The sequence below is a fragment of the Crocodylus porosus genome, unplaced genomic scaffold (assembly GCF_001723895.1).
Source record: "Crocodylus porosus isolate Cpor-Errol unplaced genomic scaffold, CroPor_comp1, whole genome shotgun sequence".
Taxonomy (NCBI): domain Eukaryota; kingdom Metazoa; phylum Chordata; order Crocodylia; family Crocodylidae; genus Crocodylus; species Crocodylus porosus.
In genome coordinates this window covers 26,824,615-26,851,167 of record NW_017728906.1, presented here as the reverse complement: position 1 = coordinate 26,851,167, position 26,553 = coordinate 26,824,615, and positions in this window count along the sequence as shown.

The window sequence follows — 26,553 nt, the reverse complement described above, 5'->3', positions numbered from 1 at the left end:
CTCACTGGGGGGACCAGAAGGGTTTGGGGGAGACACTGTTTCCCCTAGCGCCCCCTGGCATGACAAGGAATAATGGACATAAAGTATTGGAGAGTAGGTTTAGATTAGACATCCGCAAGAACTACTTCACAGTTAGGGTGGCTAGGAGCTGGGACCAACTTCCTAGGGAAGTGGTGCTGGCTCCTACCCTGGGGATCTTTAAGAAGAGGCTTGATGCCTACCTGGCTGGACTCATTTGAGTCCAGTTTTTTTCTCCCACCCAGACAGGGGGTCAGACTTGAAGATCTACAAGGTCCCTTCCAGCCCTACTTCTATGATTCTATGACCCAGCTGGGGCAGACAGCAGTCAGCAGGGGTGTGGAGTCTGGCTAGTGCAGTGACCAGCAAAAGGCCAAGGTGCTGGTCATTGCTTCTGGGGAGAGGGTGAGAAGCATCCATGTGAGTGCTGGACACAGGCTCTTGGGACAGAAATCTGGAGGGCTGTGCCAAAAGGCTGCAGACTGCTTGGGGTCAGAGAAGCATGTGGCTGGAAAAAATAGTGAGAGGCAACCTTTTAAACATAGCTGAGGTTGGCTGAGGTTGGCTTTGGCTGGCTGCAGCAGAGCCTGAAGTAGGTGAAAGAAGGCCAGGAGCATCCCTAGACTAAACTGCCCTACCCAGGCTCAATTTGCTTCTGTCAACAAGTAAACATATAGAAGCTTTACCCAGATCAATTAACTAGAGCAAATTGCACCAAAGTTTATTCAGTCTCATTAATTGCATATGTAGATGTGCCCAGTTTGCCTTATATTTGGCCAGTCACTAGAAGGAGAAAACCTGGTAGAGGAAGGAAGTACACAGGGTGGAAGAAGTATGTAAAAATTTGAAAGAAAATGGGAGAGATGAATCGGGTATAACATCTCTGGTATTTTTTACATAATTCTTATTATGAACAAATGCCAAACAAATGAGCTGTTTACTGTGAATACAATGTGTGTAAATGTGATTTTTTTCTGTAGAGGGAAGGAAAGTGCACAAGTAAGAGATGCCCATCCATCTCAATCCAAAAGATTAGTGTGTGGGAGTGGAAAGAACAGTAGTGAAGAGGGGGAGAGGAAGGAAGAAGGAACAATCTAGAAGAGTCCACCATATCTGTTTTTGTGCAAAAGCAAATCAAGAATAGTTCATTTTAATTTTACATGCATTTCCAAAAGAAAATTGCTTTCCTATTTCCATTGGCCCTTTATTTATTATTGGTTTGTTTATTGGTTTGTTTATTTTTACTTATTGATATACTATGAGAAGTGAGCAACTAATAGTAGGGGACATTTTGAAGGAGAAATTCAAGGATAATACTTCAAATAAAATAAAATATCAAGATTCCGTGGAAGTTACAGAGAACGTGGGGGGGAAAAAATCCTACACAAGCATAACAAGCCTCAGACTGATATATAGTATTTTGATAAGATGCCACTAAGCTCTTTTGCAAGACAGATGTCAGATGCTAGAGTGGGTTTTCCATCCCCATTTGCAGCACTACAAATCTATGACAGATTTGTGTTCTCAAACAGTTATTTGAGCATAGAAGGGACAATTTCAATTGATCTGTAATTCCCTTTTAACCTGGGGAGGGTCACATCTTTTTAAATTTATATCTGGAAAGATATTGAATTTGTAAAGGGTTTTAAAGTCCCATGCAGGAATGGAGTGATTCCCTTGCGCTGGTTGAAAACTAACACAAAAGTAATCATCGAGGGGATTAGCTTTTTCCTGGGTGTCAATTGTCAGCTGCCCCATTTGATTCAGCAAGGGTCCGATGTTGCACCTGTTTTTTTTTCCAGCTTCCCATATACTTGAAGAAGGACTTTTTATTGTCCTTGATTCCCAGAGCCAGTTTGAGTTTGGTTTCAGCCTTGGATTTTTTGGCATGCTCCCTATAGGTGCAGGTCAGTGATGCATAATCCTCTTTAGTGGTAGTTCCCAACTTCCATACCTTATAAGCTTCTCTTTTCAGATTTACGAGGTCCATGAGTTCCCTATTGAGTCAAGTGGGTCTCCCAGCCTTTTTGCTACCTTTCCTATGGGCTGGAATGAACTTTACTTGTGCTTTTAGGATCCCATCCTTAAGGAGCAACCACTTATTGTGGACTCCCCTTCTTGTCAGATCATGGTCTCTCAGGGCCTCAACAACCAATCTCCTGAGCTTGTGAAAGTCAGCTTTTCTAAAGTCAAGGATTTCTGCATTGCTGGCTGATTTGCCAGCTTTGCAATGGATAGAGAAAGTGATCAACTCATGATCACTGTCACCAAGCTTCCCTTCAATCCTCAGGTTGCTGACTAGATCAGCCCCTTTGGCAAGTAGCAGATCCAGCATGTCCTTATTTCTTGTCGGCCCATAGACTTCATGATTCAAATACAGCTTCCTTACTTGCAATCAGATTTGGCTGAATGCTCTTCCCTTTAGATGCCAGAGTGGTTGAAATCACCCATAATGACCATGTACTAAGAGCATGCAGCCTCTGCCAGTTCCCTAGCAAATTTGTGCTCAAGCTCTTTTTCCTGGTTAGGAGGTCTGTAATAGACTCCTACAGTTATATCCCCTTCACCACATTCTCCCAATATTCTAACTCAGAGGGGCTCAAGTCACCCTCCTTGGGTGCCAGTCTTTGCTCATAGGGAAGTGTACTTCTCCTTCACATAGAAAGTTATACCCCTGCCCTTCCTTGCAACATGATCCCTCCTGTACAAGGGAAAGCCATTGATACCTGTGGTCCAGTCATAGGTGGAGTCCCAGGTCTCTGTAATTCCTATGAGATTGTATTAATTTTTGCTTAGCAGAAGGGCCAGTTCCTCCTGTTTGTTCCCCATGCTCCTGGGACTTTTGTACAGGCAGCTAAGCCTGAGGTTGGAAGCCCTGGGCTTCCCTGTTCTCTTAGAAGAGTCCCATCCTTGGGCTGGGGTAGGAGTGAGTTCTCTTGTGTTACCTGACCTGATGATTCTGTAGTTGTCATTTCCAGTCCTTGCACTAATGATTGTCAGCCCATCTCTGGCAATCTTAGTTTAAAGCCCTGTCAAGCTGGTCAGCCACTCTGACTGAGAAAAGCTTCTTTCCCATCAGAGTAAGGTGGAGGCCATCCCTTCCTAACAAACCACTTCCTCTTTCTCTGAAGTATAGATTGTGTTTGAAGAAGTCAAAGCCTTCTTGATGGCACCAATGCTGCAGTTTTCTGTTGGCTTCTTCAATATGACTTTCCCTCCTATGCCCGTGACCCATAACTGGAACGATCAAGAAGAAGTCTACCTGTACCCTTAACCCTCTGCACCCAACCCCCAGAGCCCTATAGTCACTCATGACTCAGCCAGGATCACTCCAAGCTGTGTCATTCATGCCCACATGGATGAGGAGCATGGGGTAGTGATCAGAGGGCTGGACGAGTTTAGGAATTCTCTCTGCCATGTCCCTGATGTGGGTCCCTGGGAGGCAGCAGACTTCCAGGGCTAGGGGGTCAGGACAGCAGATTACTCCCTCTGTCCCTCTCAGAAGGAAGTCGCCTACCACAACCACCCTGTGTCTTTTCTTAAGGGTGGCAGCTAGCTGCCTCCCCTCATCCAGGTGCTTCTGCTGATGTCTCTGCTGGTGGTGTGAGAGGTGCATACCCGTTGCTCAGTTCCAGGGGAGGAGTGACCCTGGTACTACATGTCTTGGGACCTGAAATTACCATCTTTTAAGCATTCCCTGGGTGCAGCTCCCAGTTGATATTCCTGTTGTCCATCTTCACACAATCAGGCATCAATGCTATTCTCTCTTCATTCTTTAGACGAAAAGCCTGACTGTAGTAGTCACCAATCTCCTGCTTGTGGGCTTGATGGCATGATGTCTGCCTACCTGGGCCTGCAGTTCAATCAACTGGGACTCCAGGGGAGTCACTAAGGACCTCCAGGACCTCACTAAGGAGCATACACCACAGATGGGGGGTGACCTTGCTCCCATTCCCAGTTACTGGCAGCTGTGCCAGGCAGCTCCAAAGCACGAAGCCATCTAGATGGAGGCGAGAACCATGGGTTCCATCTGAGTAGAGGCCTCAGTTGTGCAAGGGAAGAGAGCAAGGGAAGAGGTGGGAAGCTGTGGGGTATGACGCATTCCCACCATTGCATGGTAATAGGTTACATTGCTACCCATGAACTGGCCTAGGAACTGGCCTGCAAACTTCTTCCCCTTTCTGAAGTCCCCATTCACTTGCTCCCTGGTCACCTGGGGAGTCTCCTTTTATACTCTTCTGAGCATGGGCTGACTCAGTCCCCTTGTTAGGGCTTCTGTCGGGCCCAGACAGCAATCACTCACTCAGCAATCAGCAATCCCTAAACAATCAACAATCAGCAATCACTCAGCAGTCAGCAATCACTCCCACCTTCTCAGAGCACATGCCCCAAACAAACACTCAGCAAAACCAAAGCCACAGGCAGCTGGATCACTTTCCTTTCCTGGGCAGGATATGGTGCCTGGCTTCTCTCTTCCTTCCTCTTTTTGCCTCCAGCAACTACCTGCAAACTGCTTTCCCTGTTTGCACTCCCTATTTTCTGGCTCCCTGGTCACATTCTTGTTGTTATCATAATGCATATTATTGCAATTATGTGAGCCATCCTTCCTTTTTAACCCAAATTTACTCTGTCATCCATAGCCCTTCTCATATATTATTTCTCTACTATTATTCTAAATAGTGTATGTCAATATTATAGAAACATGAAACTGAGTAAGCAATAGCAGTTATAACACCCATTTTCCTAAAAAATAGATTTAAATTCTGAATTGATTGTGTAAATTGAATAAACTATAAAAAAATATTGTTTTGTTTTAAAAAGGAGTAAAAAAATTGTGAAAAAGTAAAAATATGTTCCAATATTTGAAGTCAATATTTTAACTTATGTCATTTTTTTTTTACACCTAGTAAAATATTGGCCACTTATTTTAACTTAATTTTAAAATATCTGTATACATATGTGACTGGCATTATCCACATGGCTTTCTACTGAAGTTTCCATTCCACCTTTAACTTCCTTTTTTCCCCACCTCTAATTTTTCTACCATACAACACTGATAATTTGAGTCCTTCTTGAAAGTTCCTACTAAAATCACATCCTACCTGCAATCAATCATAAGACTTTTCCTGCCCCAAATTCTGTAGTTATTCCTTTAAGAAAGTGAAATGTGGATATTGAGATTTTCTTGTAAGCTTTCACTTGTATTCCTTGTTTCACTTCTTCCCCATTACTCAAGTTTATAAATAGGTAGAGCACTCTTCTGACATAACACTGATGATAAGCCTGTTTGCTGCACAATACTCACAAAGAGTAAAAACAGAAATCAGGTTTACCCTTGGTTTGATTGTCCCAGGCTTTAACTTGCATTAAAATGGGCATAGGACAGTCATTTCTGCAGAAAAGGACTTGGGGGTTACAGTGGACAATAAGATGGATATGAGTCAGCAGCGTGCCCTCATTGCCAAGAAGGCTAATGGCATTTGTGCTGCATTAGTGAGAGTGTTGCCAGCAGATCCAGGGAATTATTTTAGTGTATTTCACTGCAGCCACAGGCTTTCATAGCCCCTTTAATTAAAGCAACCTCCCACTCTCTGAGCACATGTAAAAGTGCCCTAAAAGAGTATATTAGCTCTGCAGGCAGTGCAAAAATATGCAAATGCTAGCTCTCTGCACCCTGTCCCAGTTGACAGCGCCATGGGACTGGGTGTCAGAGAGGAGGACACTGAGGTCAGGGACAGGAGATAACACACAGATATCTATGAGAACCACTGAAGTTACAGTACAGCAGGAATGAGAAACATTTCCCCATGTTAAACACCCCTCTCCTTCCCTCCTTTCTTCCCTCCCTCCCTCCCAGTCCAAGAAAGGCACTGTTGTGATGGCAGAAATCCCATGTGTTAATTGTTTTTTCAAATGACCTGTTCCTGCAGCCAGGATGAATCCTGAGCAGTGTATCTGGAGAGGCTTGCAAGTGGCACTCCAGCACTTTTGCCACCCTCCACCCCCGCCATCTAATCCAATTCCTGGAGAAAGTCTGTGGAAGCCACCTTTGTGAGGGATGACAGTGCACACAGGCAGCCATGGTTGCTCAAGGCCAAGAAGGGTGGGGCAGTATGCACAACTGCAGAGTATGTGAAGAATGTCTATAAGAGGCATCAAAGGAGCAAGGGAGAGATTCTGAAGGCCTTGGTTACTGCCTCTGAGTGCTAAGTCAATGTCATCTTCTTGGACTTCCAGAAGGCCTTCAACACAGTGTCCCAACCAACTCTGGTGGGCAAGCTCAGGGACTTCGGCATTGATGAATGCACAGTCACATGGGTGGCAAACTGGCTCCAGGAGCACACTCAGAGGGTGGTGGTGGACTGGACGATGTCGACCTGGGAGGCAGTGGGCAGCAGAGTCCCACAGGGCTCGGTCCTAGGGCCGGAGCTGCTCAACATCTTCATTAGTGACCTGGACGAGGGTGTGGAAAGCACCCTGTTCAAGTTTGCTGATGACACCAAGCTGTGGGGTAAAGTGAATACACCAGCAGGCAGGGACCGCATCCAGGCAGACCTGGATAGGTTAGAGAAGTGGGCAGATCTGAACAGGATGCGGTTCAACAAGGACAAGTGCAGAGTGCTGCACCTGGGGAGAGGGAACCAGCATTATGGTTATAGGTTAGGGGCTGACCCTCTTGACCGCACAGAGGCAGAGAGGGATCTTGGAGTCAGGATTGACTCCAGGATGAATATGAGTTGCCAATGCGACAAAGCAATAGGCAGAGCCAACTGCACCCTGTCATGCACCAATAGGGGCATCACTAACTGGTCCAGAGAGGTCTTGCTCCCTCTGTATGCGGTGCTAGTCAGGCTGCAGCTGGAGTACTGTGTCCAGTTCTGGGCGCTGCACTTCAAGAGGGATGTGGAGAACCTGGAGAGGGTCCAGAGGAGGGCCACTTGTATGGCTGGGGGCCTCCGTGGCCAGCCCTATGAGAAGAGGCTGAGGGACCTGAATCTCTTTAGTCTCCACAAAAGGAGATGTTGTGGCTGCCTACAAACTTATCAGGGGCCACCAGCAGGGACTCAGGGAAAGTCTTTCCACCAGGGCCCCCCTTGGAGTCACCAGGAACAATGGTCACAAGCTGAAGGAGGATAGGTTTAAGTTAGATATTAGGAAGAACTACTTCACTGTAAGGGTGGCCAGAGCCTGGAATAGGCTCCCCAGAGAGGTGATGCTCTCACCTTCCCTGGAAATCTTCAAGAGAAGACTGGATAGGCCCCTGGCTGGGTCTTATGACCCCTCCCACCCCCAGAGCTCTTTCCTGCCTGTGGCAGGGGGTCAGACTCGATGATCTGTTTAGGTCGCTTCTGACTCATTGATTCTATGATTCTATGAACTAATTTCTGGCACCAAGAGCTGAGGGAGAGGAATGAGTAAAGACTCCAGATGTGGAGACAGGACAACTCCAGGCTGTGGAATCTCTATACCTTGGTGAAGGAACACAGCTCAAGATGGCCACCAGCTGTTTTGAGGAGGCAACTCATGCCTCAGTGGGTCTGGCAGTTTCCCAGTGTCAAAAGAAGGAGTTCATGGACAGGGTCCTGGACTGCTTTGCTGTCACCTTCAAAACCCCAGTTAATGGCAGCACTGCCTTTTATAGAGGTCCTATAGCCCCTGATATGTCATATCCTTCAGGGTCCCCACTGCACCCTGACTGAGAACAAGAGGAGTAAACGGTGGACTCCAGACAGGAGTTGGGTGAGGGAACCAGAAACCTGTGGTCTGGGGAAACATGTTACACAACTTGCCAATTGCTCAAATCACGAGTGTGACTTTATAAAGGGAGATAAGGCAAGGTGCCACGTTTATTGATTACATAAGTTAGACATAGAGGTTCAGGCACACGATTCATACAAACACACACAAATCATCATATACATCATTACACACAGGCATACACATACACAAAACAACCATTTCATCCACACATACACCAGATACAGTTACCAGTAATAGTTGCTCAATATCAGCCCAGGGTGGCCAACCTGAGCTTATTGAGTAGATGATGATGATTTGAAGATAGCAGAATTAAAGATAACAGCTGGAGCAGGGTGAACAGATGCATCTGTGCTCCAATGAAATGGCAGTAGAGAAAGAGACTCACCCAACTTGGCATTTTCAAAGTGTTTTTTTTTATAGGGATTGGCATCCTTTGTTTCAGTGCTTTGGGATTTTTCCATACCCACCTTCCCTGTTTTTGTGGTTGCTCCTCTTCTGTCTTCAGCTTATCTTAGCCTTGGAGTGTTTTTCTTGCCTGTCTGGCAGAATTTCTTCTTCTGTTATCTCCTTTGTGCCTTCAAGCTTCAAAGGGATTCTTCAACTGTTTGTTAGTTAGTGGTTGGTAACTTACATTTAGCTTACATAAACAGTTGAAACGTCTTCTTCCATCTGTATGCCATTCTTTCACCATTCACCCTTTTACACACACTCATACAAAGTTCATTCACTTATGTCAGGCAGGGTACAAAATGGAGTTTTCAAGTTGCTTACAGGACAAGACTAACATGGTTATATTTCACTATTATTACACTCGACGTTAACATCAGCTACACTAGTTCAGTTCATGCTACAAAAAGAAAGACTTCTTTCAGGACCACCTCTAGTGGGTAGCAGTGAGTGAAAGGAGAGGTTGGGGTGCCCAGGGCCTGAGGCAAGGGCCATCTGTGACACCATTTCCCCCACCTGAGCTGATCTGCATCTCTCCAGAAGTGCTGTCAACCCATGTACACAGGCCACACAAGCAGTTCCAAGACAGTTCTGGTGAGACACAGGAGAACTTGGCACCAGGGGGAGGGTGTACCCCGCCAGCCCACCATACATCAGAGCTTTCTTCCTCATCTCATCAACCTGCCAGACACGAGGCCAGCAGGAGATATTTTCTGCTCCCTGCTACCCCTATCCTGATCTGGATCCTATTCTGGGGAGTGTCCCAGTGATGGTAGGTATGGGCAACCTACATACTTACTCTCCCTGCATGAGGTGGAATCCAGGTATGGCAGTTTTGGGGCTGTCATAGAGGAAGACTGAGACCCAGGGGAAAAAGATGAGAAGTCCTATACAGGAGTGGTCCCTGCTGTGGAGATGCCTCCTATTCTACAGCTGCCTCTTCCACCACCACCCCACAACCCTCTCCGGTGGAGAATAATTCCAGGATCACCCACCTGTCCAGCTCCTATGCAGAGAAGTTCTTCATCTTCACACCCAAGTTAGGGAGTTAGTGTGCAAGGTTTAAAGCTTCTTCCCTGTGCTTCATCTCCAAGTTTCTGTTTATTTTTGCCTCTTCTGTAATAACCCTGACCCCAACCTCCTTCCCATTCCCCATCCTTAACTGACTCTCCGGGCTATTTCACCCCTTTTAGAAACCTCACCTGCCACACTCCAACAGTTGCTTGGAGGAAGGGGAAGGGGAAGGGGAAGAGGATGAGAAGACAGACATTAGGTACCAGATCAGGCACCAGGCACCTGCTCTGGGAAGGTAAGTGAGCCAGGACTGCCTGTGTTTGGCTTGCTGGATGTTTCTTTGGTGAACTCTATGGGAACGTCCACATGAGCATGGATTTATTTTTTCCCCTGGAGACAAAAAGCAGTTACACACCTTGTGCTGCTGCTACTTGTTACCTGTGCCAAGTGACCTCTGGTGCAGGGCAGGTTACCCTTGGTGGGGTACAGGAGACTTGAGCCAGCACTGGGATGGACCCAACAGCTTTAACTGGGGTTCTGGGGGTCTTCTGGATTTGTATCAGTGGTGAACCTGCTGCTTGGAGCCTGGCCAGTAGCAGGAGCATGGTGGTTCTTTTTTCCCAGGTGCACTTCAAAATGGTGGCAGGGGTGCTTTATCTAAACCTCTTTTAATGAGCTTTAGATAAAGCACCCCACCACCATTTTCAAGCATGGGAACATTGATACACAAGATGTTCCAGACACTTTAATTAGAGCAGCTTTTGGAGCCATTCTTAAAGTGCCCTCCTCCCTGCCCTGAAGCACATGTATAAATGCCCTAGGTTGCTCAGAGAAAACTGCATAACTTAGAACAATTCCTGCTTTGGCTTTTTGAATGTCTGCACATGGCCTGTAAGTCCAGCTTATGTCTTATAACTAAGATAGAACAGAAGTCTTGATTTACAAACTTCCTCTTACAATCTGGTTAATGATATGGAGCCATTAGTATCATATGTAAGTTTGTTTATCATTGTTTCATCAATGATAGAACGAAGTTATATAAGATATATTACTGAGGTGAAAGTATTTCTTAAAGGGAATTTTATCAATGTTACCTCTATCAAGAAAAAATTATTGTAATGGATCAGTAATGAAGAGAATACAATGTTAAAGGAATATGAATAGAATGCAACAGTCACAGATACAAAAAAGGAATCAATTCATTGACAACAATAACATAGGAAATAAAATAGATTGTAAACCTATAATTGTATTTTTGGATTTATAAATTAACTGTGTTTGCACAGATTCATCTTCTCTTTTCATTGTATCTGTTTTTAAACAAAATATACATAGTCAACAAAAATATTTATGGGTTTTTACAGCAATACGTATGAAGCAGCTGACTTACCTGTGATTTTTTTCAGCTGTGTACAGTTTGGGAAAATGTAAGTATATTCTCCAACTCAGGCTTCAAAGTCGTTGCTTTAAATAAGGGGACAGTACAATTTCTCAAAAAGTAGTTTTAAATCTCCCTATATTAACATAAGCAAAACAATATATTTTTTCAACTTTTGTCTTTAAACTTAGTCTCAATTATGCACACCTGAATCATTTTAGAAGAAAGAGAAAGAGAGAAATCTTGAGCCTGACACAGATACCTGGCATGGTAAGTTTCAGCTTAGTTAAAATTCTGAGAAAGAAAACGCAAAATCTTGAAGTAACATAAATCAAGGCATCCTTACAATATGCTAACAATATATACAGAGTTAATGACTGAATTTTAGACTATATATTTCATGTGCATATGAATATATGCATCTATCTTGTGTATATACTATATGTAGTTTTAGAAGTATGATTTTTGTTCAGATAAATGAATGCTTAGAACATTATAATTTTACAAGTATGAGGGTAAATAACCACTTTTAATAGCTACTAATGGGAGCAAGTAAAAATATTCCACCTCAATCCATTATTATGTAGCAAGAGACCCTTTTGTCTCCCCCGACACACACTCATATATGAAGCTTCTCCATATGGCAAAAGCCCCTCTTTTAGTATTTGCCCCCTGTTGGGGATGCTTTCTGTTTTCTACCTGTTCTTCCTTCCTCTCTCTTTTTCTTTGATTATATTATTATTATTATTTTTATATAAGGTATATTTGTAGTGAAAATAGAGCTTGTAGTTGCCTTTACAAATGTACTGTAAGTTTAAAAGTAAGTTGTACCACATAACAATGTTAGCAAGAGCAGGAATCTCTGTATGGAGCAGGTCCCTGAATGAATCATAGTTGATTGTGTAACACAGTAGCTAATGTGGATAAGCATGTTAAAGAGCAGCAATTAACACCTACAAAATCAGAGATCAAGGAGAAGAAAGAATCAATAAAGAGCGAGGAATTGCCAGAAACTTCATTGTTAAAGGTATGGAAGCCTGGGTTTGAACTAATCAACTCTGGAAACAGACCACTGGTGCTGAAATACCCTCTAATCAACCACTTTCAGAGCTCTATTCATCATGGCAGTTAATCAATCAAAATTCATCATATCAACAGACTCCTGAGACTGCAGGTACGTGCAGATGTGACCTCTGGGGCTGACAGCTGCCATTCAGCAGCTACCAAGAGGGATGTCCCTTGAGGTCAAAGACCCTTGGATTGGGTAAGCCTGAGCATTGGGAAGTCACTAAAGTCTGCCAGAGAGGGATAAAAGGCAGGAAAGAATGACCCGAATGGCACCCTCTTTGACCTGACCAGCACCCTGCCTATTCAGCCAGAAGGACCAGCTGGTGACCCCCTTCTGCAGCAACATCGCACTGGCCAACAATGGCAGACTCCAGCACTTGTGGATAGGTATATCTTGACACCAATTCTTAGTGTTCAGAGCTAGCTATTGCGAATGTGTGTGTGTTTGAGGGGATCAGCACCAAGGTTTATGGTCTGCCTCTTGCATCTGTCCAATAAACTAGAATGTTAGGATGATCCTGTGAGTTGGTCCTTTGTAGCCAACAATTAATTCTGTTTATTTTCCACTTGTGATATTTTGGTCATACAGATAAATGTCACACTATATTTAACATAAATTAGCACCCATGAATCAAAAAAATGTAAAAATAAGAATGCTTTGTTGAGTTTTTGCTGAGACAATTAAAAAGGCATAATTCTATTCCAGTGACCTATTTAGGAAATCTCATATATAATTTGACAATGTGGTTACATTATATCATCCAAAAGGTATTAAATTATAATCTCTCCATGGAGTAATGCAGAAAAATGATAATTTGAAATGCTTATCATAACTAAAGATGTGCAGAAGTTGAATAGTTTAAGAAAAAGGACTGATTTAAGCCATACCTTTTTGCAAATACATTATCTAAAACCTGTGTGCCTGATATTCAGTTTGAACTCCCCTATTAAAGAAAATGACTTGTTTCTTACTTCTAAAATGAATTTTTTAAATAAAGGTGTTTAATAGTTCACATGCATGCATGTATGTATGTATGGGCCAAATTTCTTTGATACTGGCTGCATCTACACATGCACTTTTCTGCAGTGTAGACTAATTAGTTGTGGATTAAAGCATCACCATCTACATTTGTGATAGTATTAGGCAACCATAAATTAATTAACACTGGTATAAGATAGTACTGTTGGGGACAAATTTATAAGAGAAATCTTGCAGCAGAGTAACTAACTGCAATTAAATACACCTGTAGACACTGACTTCAGGAATAAATTATACCTGGTTATCCCAGCTACCAGGGGGTCAGACTCCTGCACAGCCACATGGCTTTGAACTTTTAGCATCTTCATGCCCCAAACATGCTCCACCACCCAGTGCTGCTACCAGGAGCCCAGGGCAGAGCAGGGCACGAGTAGCTCTGATGTAAACTGCTTTGCCCCAGTTCACACTGTTGTTGCCTTAGGTGCTCATGTAGATGCTGCACCCAGGAGTAGTTTATTCTGGCTCAAACTTCTCCAGAGTTTATTGCTTTGGCTGAATTGCATAGGTAGATCTACCCACACAGATGAATGCAGGTACTTTTTCTAATCTTGTTTTTCCTTCCACTGTGAATTGCTGACCAGTAAAATCAAAATTAGGCCAAATTCCTAACTCTTATCTTTCTTAGGTCTGATTTTATGCTGCTAATAGTCCTTTGGATTCAATAAAGTTATTTCAAATTTATAAGAGAAAAGTTGCTTGTGCTCTAAGAGTTTGTTTCATTATTTTTGTTTTGTTCTATCCTTTTTTAGAAATTTTTTACTGGAGTCCTACTTATTGGGGTTCCTGGGGTTTTCTGGCTTTAAGATGAGGCCTCATGTAGACCTTGAAACACTAGAAAGTTTGCATCATACAAAGATCAGATGACAGACTGTCAGTGTCATCTGGGATATTGTCTATCAATCTCTTGATAGCTCTGTCTGACTAAGGAATATCACTCCAGGTGGCTTGACACAAGCTAATAATGAAGATCCAAGGATATATTTTACACTATTTACTACCAAGAATAAGTGGCACAGAATACTGGGATTAGTACAGCTGCCCAATTGGCAATTTCTTTGACTTCAAATTTTTTTTTATACAATGGGCCGCTCTTAGATATACAAGGAGCTAGTGGGAAAGGAAGGAGGGAAGGAAGATAACTTAAAACAATAAACAGCTCTGTAGCTTTAGTCCATTATTTCTTCAGTGATTTACAATTCCAGAGAGTCACTTCAAAGATGCGGTGGGAAGCCTACCACATGTTCCAAGTGTATGGATCCACATTCACTTAAAAGGTAAACAAAGAGAAATATGATGGTGAACTCAAGGCATAATAACTTTAGAAATAACAAGATGTCATCTTGCAGAAGTGATGCATATGACAGCAGAAAGTGTCAAGCCCCAGGGACAGAAAGGATGTCTGTCTCCTGTCACTAACTCCTTTCCTGTCACATTCTGTAAGTGCTAGGAACCTCAAGTAACATTGCTGCACACATTTCCACGGGTCAGCAGAGTTGTTTGAAACACTTCTGCCTACACTGTAAAGAAAACAACATATTACTGTATTTCTTTTCCAGTAGACTACTTGGCCGCTCCATACAGATATCCAAACAGTTTTGAATATTACAGATGGAACAATTTCTGCCATAGAACTATTGCAGCAAGCACCACATAACACTAGCAGGGAAGACAAGTCTCCACACTCCCAAGGTTTTAGGGTAGCAAAACTTGCAAATTCTCATATTCTATGCCTTTTCTTTCCCATAAGACATGAAGACAGCAGGAAACAGGGTGCTGTTAGCCCATCATTGTGCATCTTCACCAAGTGCAGAAGTACCCATCAATGAACCTTTGATAAATCATATATGCACATTCTATATACTGTATATGCTCTAATATACAGCTTGTGTTATGGACTTTCACAAGGACTAGGGACAGACATTCAAAAAGCCTGAGCCTGAACTGATTAAACATTTGCATGTTAGTCTAACCTGGCTAGGCTGAACTGATTTCCAACCATACAGATAGTCCCTCTAGACTGAGGAAATTCAGGCACATGCCTGCAGTGGCTCAGGCTGAAAGCTGGGGAGGTGCTAGACCAGCCCTCCCTGCTCTTCCACAGAGCTAAACTGAGTGGGGCATTGTCAGGCCACAGCAGGGCTCTGATTAGGGAGGGGTGTGAACCCTCACCCTGCATGCAGTCTCAGGCTTTTCCCTGGTCAAGGGGAAAGGGTGTTGCCAGCCTGCATTCCTGGACTAGCACTAGCAAGGGGTGGGGGGCGTGCAGTGCATGCATCTATTGATGATACAGAGCTTTTCACTCTCCTTCCCGTCTTCTGTATACTGTTTGCAGCAAACTGACAGGAAGGTGGAAGATGGAAAGTGGGGGGTGGAGTCTGATAACAAGTGTTTATCACCCTTAGCTCAGTGTTTATTGCCCCATTAAGAACACAACAGAGAGGCATTACCAGCTATATGTTGTTTCAGCACAGACCTAGCATGTGGCTAATACACAGACACCTCAGCAAAGGCAAAGGGGAGCGGGGAATTTGTGCTTAGCAGGGAGTGGTGAGGGGGAGGGAAGGGATCAAACAGCTCTTCTCAGACCTTTCCAAGGAAGGACATTAAGCTACTTGTTGATTAGCTCCAAAAAGCCTGGCTGCACTGCCTTTGTCTCTTCCACAGCAGAGACTATAGCCAGCATGTTGTCTGCTAGCTAATCTAGAAGTGTCTTCTAAGGCAGAGAGGCAGGGGGAAATAATCCTTGTTTAGCACAAAGAAGCCAGGCTGATGTAGAGGGGAGGGGTCAGCCCTGCTGTGGAACGCTGAGCCCCACCCAGCCCAGAGAGCATCCTGGAAGTGTCTGGTTTGTTTTAAACCAGCAAGGGATCTGGGACAGCCATTGGATAAATTGGGTTGAGCCAAATCAGTTAAGTCTGATACTACATTCAACCAGGTTTATCTCAAACTAGTTCCAGCCATTTTCAAACTGGTTTATGTTCACTGAACATCTGTTCTGTTACAGGCTTAAACCAGTTTCTGATCACTTAACCCAGTTTATGTGTAATGGCTGTCCCCAATATAAGAGCTTGCTGTTCCTTCTTAAAAGAACAGCCCATCCTGCTACAGCTTCTGATTATTGAATTATTGATGTAAGTGCAGCTACATGGATGTGCATAAATTAATAACCTGTGCTATAATAATATACATCAATTTTGAGTGTGTGTGTGCATGTGTGTATTTATGTATATTTGAGGCTATACCATTTGCATCCATGTGATAAAGTGATTCATATGAACTCTGGAAAATACTGATGGCAAAATCCAATAACTGCACATTGCTACAATACTGCAGAGTTTTTGCACATGAAATGTGACCTAAAGCTCTAACAAATAACCATATAAGAAAACTCCAACTTTTATGGAGTTCTGCAATAATGCCAAGAACCTCAAGGGTTTTTATACCTGCTGGCAAAAATCTGAATACAGAACTTGCTAGATCCAGATGTTCTTTTTTTAACAAAACTTTGAACCAGATGAGACCAAGCATAGCTTTATCCACCAGGCCTCAGAAGACCTGAAGGGCCTTACTAATTTCCAAATAAGGAAGATAACCTTTTTAGTTCAAAAAGTACGCTGTGATGCTGAATATGTTTTCAATTAAGCTTAAAAGGGAAAAAGTAAAATAGACAACTCAAAGCCAGAACATTCAGAAAAAAATCCAGCATTGTATACATATTCCAAACAAAATAGACCAAAAAATAAGGTAGAAATATGATGTTGTCTTGGAGATGCCACAAGGACCTTGATGTGGCAAATAAGGGTAGTTTCAATGATCCTGAATTAAAAGGAGGTAGAAAACCCTGACTTAAGGTAGAATGTTAGACCAAGCTATTTGAATTAAACCTAAAACATATCTTGGAGCACTGAAGTAACTACCAGGAAAAGAAGTCATACAACTAATGTTCCTGTCTATTTGGTAAATGGAGCCTTGGAACCAGCTATGATAGTACTGTTCCCATGGAGAATCATGAAACCCAACAAGTCTCTAGAAAATTGAGAGAGCCAAGGATTTTTTAGGATGGTATTTTTATTGGACCCAACTGCATAGTTTAGATAGAGTGAGACAGGCTTTTGAATGCAAGACATTCTTCATCGGGTAACCATTTAGAGAACTGAGCATTTAAACATTTTACAGGTAAAATTTACAAGTAAGAATCCATACTCTGATGGCAACAAACTACATCTGAGTTCTTTTACATATGTAACTTGTGAGCATTTATACTCTGATAACAATAAACTAAAAATGAGTGCATGTACATATGAATTTATAAACCTGTGTAAAGCACTTACAATCCAAAAGAGAACTGTTCACCAATACAGGTGAATCATAGAAAATTAGGTTTGGAAAGGAACTCAGGAAGTCATCTAGTCCAATCCCCTGCTCAAAGTAGAACCATCCCCAACTAGACCAGCCCAGCCAAGGCTTAGTCTAGCCAGGTCTTAAAAAGCTCCAGGGATGGAGATTCCACAACCTCTTTGGGTAACCTCTTCCAGTGTTTTACAACCCTTCAAGTAAGAAAGTTTCCCCCCGCCCTAATTTCTAACCTAAACTTCCCCCGCTGCAACTCCTTGTTCTGTTATGTGCCACCACTGAGACCAGTCTAGCTCCATCCTCTTCAAAACCACCATTCACGTAGTTGAAGGCTGCTATTAAATCCCCTCTATGTATTCTCTTCTCCAGTCTAAGTAAGCCCAGGTCCCTCAGCCTCTCGTCAGAAGTCATGTACCCCAGCCCCCTAACCATGTTTTGTTGTTCAACACACAAATCATAATCAAATGAGGCTATATTCTAAAATGGTTCTATTAAACTTGACAGATAAGTATTGGAAAGATTTATGGATGGAGGACTGAGTCTTAAACCCAGATGCACAAATAGAAAGGCAAAAGTAGTATAGTATGTCATGCAAGGCTAGCAAGTACCAAATATCAGGATATGTTTAACAAGAAATAAGAAAAACATACAGAAAGTAAAGGAAAAATTGCAATTGAACTACAGCATGTTTCTGTAACACTACTCCTTCTACCACAATTCTGAGTAATCATCATTTTTTTAGGTGTAAGAAAACGATATCATCACAAATTGAGGGGGCAATTGTTCACCTCTGACATGTTTCAAAATCTCTAAATAATAGGGTAATGTGAATAGCTTCCTTTATTGTATCATGGTGACTTCAAACAAATCAAATATCTGAAAGCATGTTTTACTGAAGACAAAACAGTAGTGCTCATGTTGTTAGCAGGCCTGCATTTGATATTTCTTGAATGTCTGAGGTTACAAGAACACTATTGCATCATTCCTTTAATTGAAATGTTTTTGCTACGGTGTTCTCACTATAACTAGGGTAAATTTACTCCTTAAATCACAATAATTCTCATTTTGTAAGGACAGTGCCTGCCATAATTAGTTCCCATTTTTAATAAACAGGATTGAAAATGATTGTATTGAATTAACTTCACTCTGGAGGACTAAATGCAGAGCAAGTATTCCAAGGCTAATTACTCTATGATTAGTCCTCTGGAGTGACATTTAAGCAATGTGACAAGGCTGACAAAGAGAATTACAATATGGTATTATAAAAGTAAGATTTTCCTGGGAGCAAGTAGTTCAAGGCAAGTTCTGTTTTGGAGGTGAATACTGGTTGTCAGGAACAAGTAATGGGGATACCAAGACTTAGGCAAGCCCAGAAGGGAATCTCTCTCTCTGACTCTAACACAGTGTTGTAACAGTTTGTGAAGTACTTTGTTCATCTCGACTGTAAACTTCAGTAGGCTTCTTTTTGTTATTATGTTACTAAGCAGAAACAAGAAAAAAAAATATTACCATTTTACAACATAAGGAAAATAAATTATTTCCTGGTATATGATTTTTCTCTCAACAGTTGCTACTAAATTTTTACCCTTTTGGGCTAGGAACAGAAGTGACACAAATTGGTATAAGTGATCAAAAACAATTTAAATCTGTAACACAACAGAAGTTTAGGGCATATAAATGAATGGATTTCAAAATATCCAAAAGTGGTTTAAAATAAACCTGGATGGATGTAGTATTAGACTTAACTGATTTAGGTTAAATTATTTTACTATCCCAGATACACTCCAGATTCCAGTTAACTCACAGTCCCCTGTCATCCCAGGATGCTTTGCACCTCTCCCATAAACTCCTGCTCGCAGGGTGGGTGGGCTAGCCTTGGCCCAAGCTATCTGTTTCTGCTGAGCCGGGAGGCATACTCTAGCACCTCCAGCTACTGGTCTGAGCCACTTCAGGCATGTGGTTGCATTTCCAAAATCAAAAGTAAATGTCTGTGCATTTGTTTATTGGTGCAATATACAGGGTTTAGACTAACCTATGCAGATTGAATTGATTCAGCCATGGGCTTTTTGACTGTCTGTACTTAGCCTTGAAGAACAAGCAGTTAGGACCACATATTAATAGATCTCTGCATATTATTAACTCAGAACAATCTCTAGCAGACTGTTTGTGTTTGATTGGTAAATAACTGGGGGGGAATGATTTTCATGGGGACATTAAGAGGAAAATCTCTGACCAAGAACAGTACCTGCCAAATATCAAATTATTTTCTGAAGGTAGGACTACATAAGATCTGTTCAAAGAAAAGATTCTCAGAATTGTTTTTATTTGTTTGTGTTGGGAAAAAAAATGCACCCCACCCAGTCTCATTTTAACTAAACCATTTTGTGGGGAACCCCCCACTCCCAAGTCCACCCCAACCTGTGCCCTAATTGGCATGGAAAAAATTGGACTAAATAGTTAACATTTGGGGAAACTATAAGTAACTGAAAACAGAGGGTCATAATAGGAAATGTGCTACAGCAGATAGTCACTTTTTGCAGTAGGAAAGGAAATGGCATGTGACATGCCTCTGAGCAAAAAGAAGAGAATGTCTTATGCCAACTGGTTAGCTTGTACAAAGTGCCAGAGCTATTTAGTAGTGTTGCAGAACTATGCCAGTACCAGCAACTTTCTTTCTGCCTTTCAAGTCAGAGAGTTTATTGCCAACAGAATCTAATGGTTTCTTAAAATAATGTATTTCTTTCCCCCCCTCCAGTTATTTCTGAAATGCAGTGTTTTCAAGGACATATTATTTGCAAGATTTAAAAAAAAAATGCTTCCAATGCTTCTGCTGCAATGATAAGTTTGTCATGTTTAAATTCCTATTTTCTTCTTCATTGCTGCTATGACCTTTATTCCTAGATCAGGAACTCTAATAATCAATAGGTTAGGAGTTCAATACTAGGTAATATCTGATACACACGTGCACATACATATATAACAAATAATTACTGGTGTGTGTGTTACTGATAATATAATAATAAAATTCAATCAAATTTATTGCTTAAATGTCATCCCCAAGGACTAATCATATAGTAATTAGCCCTGGAATACTTACTCTGCATTTAGTCCTCCAGGGTGAAGTTAATTCAATAGCATAATTTTCAATCCTGTTTATTAAGAATGGGAACTAATTATGGCAGGCACTGTCCTTACAAAATAAGAACTATTGTCATTTAAGGAATGTATTTTTAACTGTCAGTGTGTTTCTGCTAAAATAATTCTCATATTTTCCATAGGCAGTTTAGCGACGAAGTAAATTTCGCTAGGCAATATAATTTGTCTATAGCACTTATTTATAATAACAGCCCTGAAGTCATAAGTATGGCATCATCAAGGAGATTTTTAAAAGAAAAAGAATATCAAGCTCTTAGAGGCCCTTATATGTACTTCCATTTTATACATTATATCTATTAGATGTGAAAATGAAATATCACTAGCATCATTTATTTATTGGAGCATGTTCACATTAAACATAGTAATAAAATCCTTAAAAGCAATACATAAAACTTTATCACTTCTAGCCTCCATTTTTAAGCTCTTTTCTGGGGTTACTAGTCTGTTTTAATGCTTCTCAGCATTTCTGAGTGAGTGCTACCTCATTTGCATAGATATAGGCCATGTATAGGCATTATATTTCTACCAAGAGAATTACCATTCTCCTGGTAGAAATTAGAAGTGTATAAACAGCTGCTCAGTGTCTCCCACAGGGCCTTCTGCCACCTCTGGGAGAAAGATATTCCAGATTGACATCTGGAAGATGTCCCCTGCAAGAGTTTCTCTCACAAGAATGATGCTTATATACTTCTGTTCACCTCCTCCAGGATCTGGAGGATCCCCCTTCAGTCTGGGGGAGGTGTAGAGGCAATTTCCTGCAGCTCAACTCCTCCCAAGGATAAACTGAATTGCTACTACCCCCTGAGCCTTCCCCAAACCAGGGACATGCTAGCCTTGAGTAGGTGTGAAGGGTATTGTCCTGTTGCTCTGTGCCCGTACCAATGGACTGGGGAGTGCTGCTGTCCTCTCTTCCCAGTCTGATATGGAGCTAAAGCTGCCAGTTTTGACTGTGCTGCAGGGTGGGGGGGAGACAATCAGTTGCCTTCATGGGGCACTTCCCTGGTTTCTGGAAGTACAGGGTGTCTTTCCCCTGGATCCCTCTCCCAGAAAAACTTCTCAGAAATTTCCATTGCTAGAAATGAGTGCCTGTTCCTAGCCACAATAATCACAAACCTGATTCAATGTTACACTTCAATGACGCATAGTAGCTGTTTGTTCACGAGGCGTTACTCACTCATTTCAAGTGTGCATTGATTCTCACGTGTAATGTAGAACATCATTGACAAAACTTTGCTTAGGATTAACTCCTATTATTGGACAACTACATTGAAAGCATCTCAAAGCAATAACCAGAAACCGTTACAAAATGCAATAGTGTACTAATTGGCCTGTACTCACTCTCTCCTCTAGAGACTTCTGCTATTGATGCTCAAGGAGTCTGCAACAGGCATTATCATGCTCATGTTTTACTGCAGCTTATGTTTCAAGGATTTTAATTGATTCCTTATGTGCTAATGAGAAAAATACCAACTTGATATCATTGAATAGGATGATCCAAAATTAACCAAATTAAATCCAATAAGGAGAAGTGCTAAGTCCCAGGACCACAAACTCCTGGGGTTCAGTTCCAGCCATGCCCTCATGGCTCTGGGCCCCCTGGCCTCTACTCAGGCCCTTGTGGCCTCTGGCTGGGCTCCATGGCCGTTGGTTCAACCCTTACACATTCTGAGCCTGTGCCCCAGTCTTTGCTGTGTCTTGCCCTTCGTGGGCTCTGGGCCTGCACCCCCAGTCTCTACTGCCTGACATCACAGTCCTTCTGCCAACAACATTGCCTAGGATCTGGGGTGCCCCTGGGTACTCTACTCAATGGCCTCCTCCACACCTATAGCCACAACCTAGTCTTCCAGTCTAAACAAAAAACAAAACATGAGTGTCCACTCCAAAATCAAGGAATCCCCTCCTGGGGTTAATCTTGACCTGTGGCAACCCTTGCCAAAAGGACCCAAAGTACTTATCTGTTCCTGGTTCAGGATGCAAAGTTTCTGCCTCTGCCTCTCCTTCCAGCCTGGCTTTCCTAGAGCTCCGCCCACTGCAGCTCCTATGGCCAAACTCCTCCACTAACTCAGGCCTGCAGCTTTTAAGTGCCTCTCTGGATCACCTGACCCTCCACTTCTGCCCCCAGGCCTGTCATTCACTGCTCATACCTGGGATAGACTGTTATTTTGTTCCTGGGCTCCTTGCCCACTTTAGCTTAGACCCCCTACCCTGAGCTTCCTTTCCCCTTTAGTAAAGGGCTAGGGCCTTTTTATACTGTACCTGAGGATAAATCACATACAGAAATGCAGAGTGGGAGACAACTGGTTTGCCTGTAGTACTGAAGAAAAGATCTGTGGTTACAGTGGAACAAAACCTGAATAACTAACAACAAATCAACAGTGTGTTTTTTGTTTTCTGGTTTGTTTGTTTTTTTTACCATACTAGATTTTGTTGCTTGCAGGTCAAGGGAACTGATTCTACCACTCTGTTCAGTACTGTTGAGGCCCCACCCGGAGTACTGCATCCAGCTTTGGGAACTGTGTTTCAAGATAGATGTGAAAAAAAACTAGAATGAGTTCAGTGGTGAATGACAAAAATGATTAGAAGTCTGAACAACACGATGTATGAGAACATATTGGAAGAACTGACATCATTTGAGATTAGGTACAGACATCCATTTGTGGTCCATGCTCAACTCCCAGACTCTAGCTCCAGTCAGCCCAGAGGAGTACAAAGACCAAGACTATTCTCCTCTTGAGAAGAACCAGAAGGGTTTCCACAATGGGGGAATAGCCCCACTTCTGCCATCAGTTCTCTGTGGAGTCTGCTGCTTTTCAGCAGCTGAAAACTACCACTTGACAGTCTGCCCCCTTCCAAGGCGGAGGAATTGACAGACTGAGGGCAGGGGTGGCCCAGGGAACAGCCCTTTAGTACCCTTTAGCTGGAAAGCTTGCTTGTGAAGCTTTCTAGCCAGGAATCCTGCTTGGAAAAGAAAACTGTAGAGGATTTCAACTTAGGGCTCCATTAGGGTTCTCTTGAGAACTAAAATGTAAGTCCATCAGATGAAATATAAGTTAAAGAAAAGAACGAAGACAAGTAGAAAAGTGTTGTGGAAACTATCTGTATTCCTTTTTGTTCTTGCTTACATTCCAAAACATCTTAAAGGTTCTTAAAGAAGAAATTTAATTTTCTGCATTTAGGGCTTATCCCCACGACCTTGCATGTGTGGTTTGTGACACTGCAGATCCATCTGTGGCACCACACACCACACATACTGAACATACAGACACTTGCTGCACTGCTAATTAGCAGTGTGGTGGGTTTTTTTAAACTAGGAGGGCCTGGTGCCAAGAAACCCATGCCAAAAACAGTGGGGTGGTGGAGCATATGCCACCCCAAACCAGAGCCTGGCTGGCCAGAGCCACAGTCTGGCTGTTGGTCTGGCTTTACACACTCAGATTGCTTCTGCTGGAGTCCCAGGGAGCCTCCAATACCCCAAGTAAAGCTGCTGGGACCAGCCAAGGAGTGCACATGCCAGTGTGCAGGTAAGGACATACCCCAGGGACAACTAGCAGCAGCCAAATATGTGTCACTGGTTGTCCCTGGGGAACACATGTTCCTACTCCTTATAGCACCTTAGGGTACTATATGGTAGGAAACCATACGGTCATTCAAGAAGTAATAGTACCCATTTCTGATATCTGTTCCACCTGTAAAAATACACTAACCTCCTTTGTGTCAACCCAGATTTACTCATTACAACAAATCACAACATAGCTGATAGAGAAACCAATCTTAAAGCACTGTGCAGGTTCAGAAGCAAAACTGCCTTTGGCTTAAGTGGAGATGCATTCTCGCTTCAACACAGAGTCAGAGTTTGTGACAAAAAGACCTCATATGTCCCATGTGCAAAACAAAACATGCTGAAGCCACAATTTGATCAAAGGGTTGAAAATACAGCTCTTAAGAGTTGGAAAACAAATGTGCATTTGAAATGTGATGAATTTTAGGATAATACAAACCATTTTTTAGTTACTTATCTGGCAACATAATATAGGCAAAGACAATATATACTATGCTTCTGCTGCAGCTGCCTGTAAAACAAAAAAGATTGAGCATAGTTCATGAATATTTACTACTGGGCAATTTGATATTTATTCTATTTGGAAATCACAGCCTTGTCATTTGCTTCCCTTCACAAGATTTTTTTTGCGATGTGAATTTGCAGCATCATTTCAGAAAATGTCATGCTGTTTTACTGCTCTTGAGAAGGTTTACCAAAACCCTACTTCATTTTTTTACTTCTATCTTAGTTTATCTTTTAAAGACAAACTGCAAAGAACCAATAGATGAACATACACTAAGATTTTTAACAGGAACATGAATTTGTAGCTCGTAATACTTTTTAACACCATGGACTAGAGAGAATGGGAACAGGGCTGCCTTACCTCTATATGTGTGAAAAGAGTAAGAGTCTCCACTTGGTTGTCTTCATTTCACATTGTGACTTTTTCCTGCTTCCTGTAATATAAGACCGGTAAGCTCATGAGACTCATTTTTTAAAGACAACTGGAAACAATGTAACTTTTAAAGACTTAAGTAAAAGACCATATCTTTCCTCAGTAGTTCCTATTTATTTATAACCCCCAAAGTAAGAAGGGATGAATTTGTTGTATAGCTTTAGGTCATCATCATGTCTTCAGTTGATTCACCATGAACAATACTAAATCTAAGTTTTGGTAGGTAAATAAGCACAAGGCATTGCGACTCATATGAGTAGTCTGTATTCTCTAAGGGGCATATCCCAAGTGCAGTGACATAACTGGAATTCTCCCTTTCATTCTTTGAACTCACCTTGGACTTAACCAGGTTTTCATTTGGGGCTGTACCATCTGATGGAGTAGGCTGCTGCTTGCAGAAGCTTAACCATCTCTGAACCAGTTAGTCGCTAAGGTGCCCTGCTCTGCTTTCTCAGAAGTGGGCCTATAAATCATCCCAATTACTATAGTAGGACTTGGCCCATAGGGTTGTACGCAGAGTAAGTAGAGCTAGAATTTTTTTTTTGTCCAAAGACAATATGATTTTAGAAAATATAGATTCATAGAATGTTAGGGATTTCAGGAGGTCATCCAGTCCAAGCCCCTGCTCAAAGTAGGAGTAGCCCTAACGAGATCATCCCAGCCAAAGCTTTGCTTAGCTGGGTTTTGAAACCCCGCCAAGGATGGAGCTTCCATTACCTCTCTGCATAACCTGTTCTAGTGTTTTACTATCCTCATAGAAAAATATTCCTAAGACATAACCTAAGCTTCCTCTGATGCAACTTGAGACCACTGCTCCTTGATCTATCATCTGCCACTACTAAGAATACATCCTCTTTTGAAATCCTCTTCAGGTAGTTGAAGACTACTATTAATTCTCTTCTTAATCTCCTTTTCTAGACTAAAAAAGCCCAGTTCCCCTAGTCTTTCCTCGTAAGTCATGTCTCTCAGCCCCCCCACCATTTTTGTTGCCCTCCGCTGGACCCTCTCCCATTTGTCCACACCCTGTCAGTAGTGGGGTTTCCAAAACTGAACCCAGTACTCCAGATGTGGCCTCACCAGTGCTGAACAGAGGGGAATAATTACTTCCCTTGACCAGTAGCAATACATTTACCAATGCAAACCAGTATGCTGTTAGCCATCTTGGCAACAAGGGCACACTGCTGGCTCATATTCAGCTTATTGTCTAATGTGACCCCCCAGGTCCTTTTCTGCAGAGCTCCTGGCCAGCCAATCAGCCCCCAGTCTCTATTGGTGCATGGGATTGTTCTGTCTCAAATGCAGGTCTTTGAACTTGTCCTTGTTGAACCTCATGAGATTATTTTTGGCCCAGTCATCCAATTTCTCTAGGTCACTCTGAATCCTAGCCTTACCCTCCAGTGTATCTACTACTCCCTGCAGGTTAGTGTCATCTGCAAACTTGTTGAGTGTGCACTCTATGCCATCTCTCAGGCTGTTAAAGAAGACTTTGAACAAAACCAGCCCAAGGACCAACCCCTGAGGGACTTCATTTGATACCAGCTGCCAAGTAGACAGTGAGTCATTGATTACTACTCTCTAAGCCTGTTGCTTTAGCCAATTTTCTATCCACCTTGAAGTCCATTCATTCAGCCCCTACTTCCTTATCTTACTTGTGAGAATGTTGTGGGAGACCATATCAAAAGCCTTCCTAAAATCAGGGTACACCACATCCACAGGTCCAATCACCTCATTATGACCCCAGCTGACTTCCTGCCCTTTGGGCAGGGGGCTGGACTCGATGATCTCCCGAGGTCCCTTCCAGCCCTAATGTCTATGAAATCTAT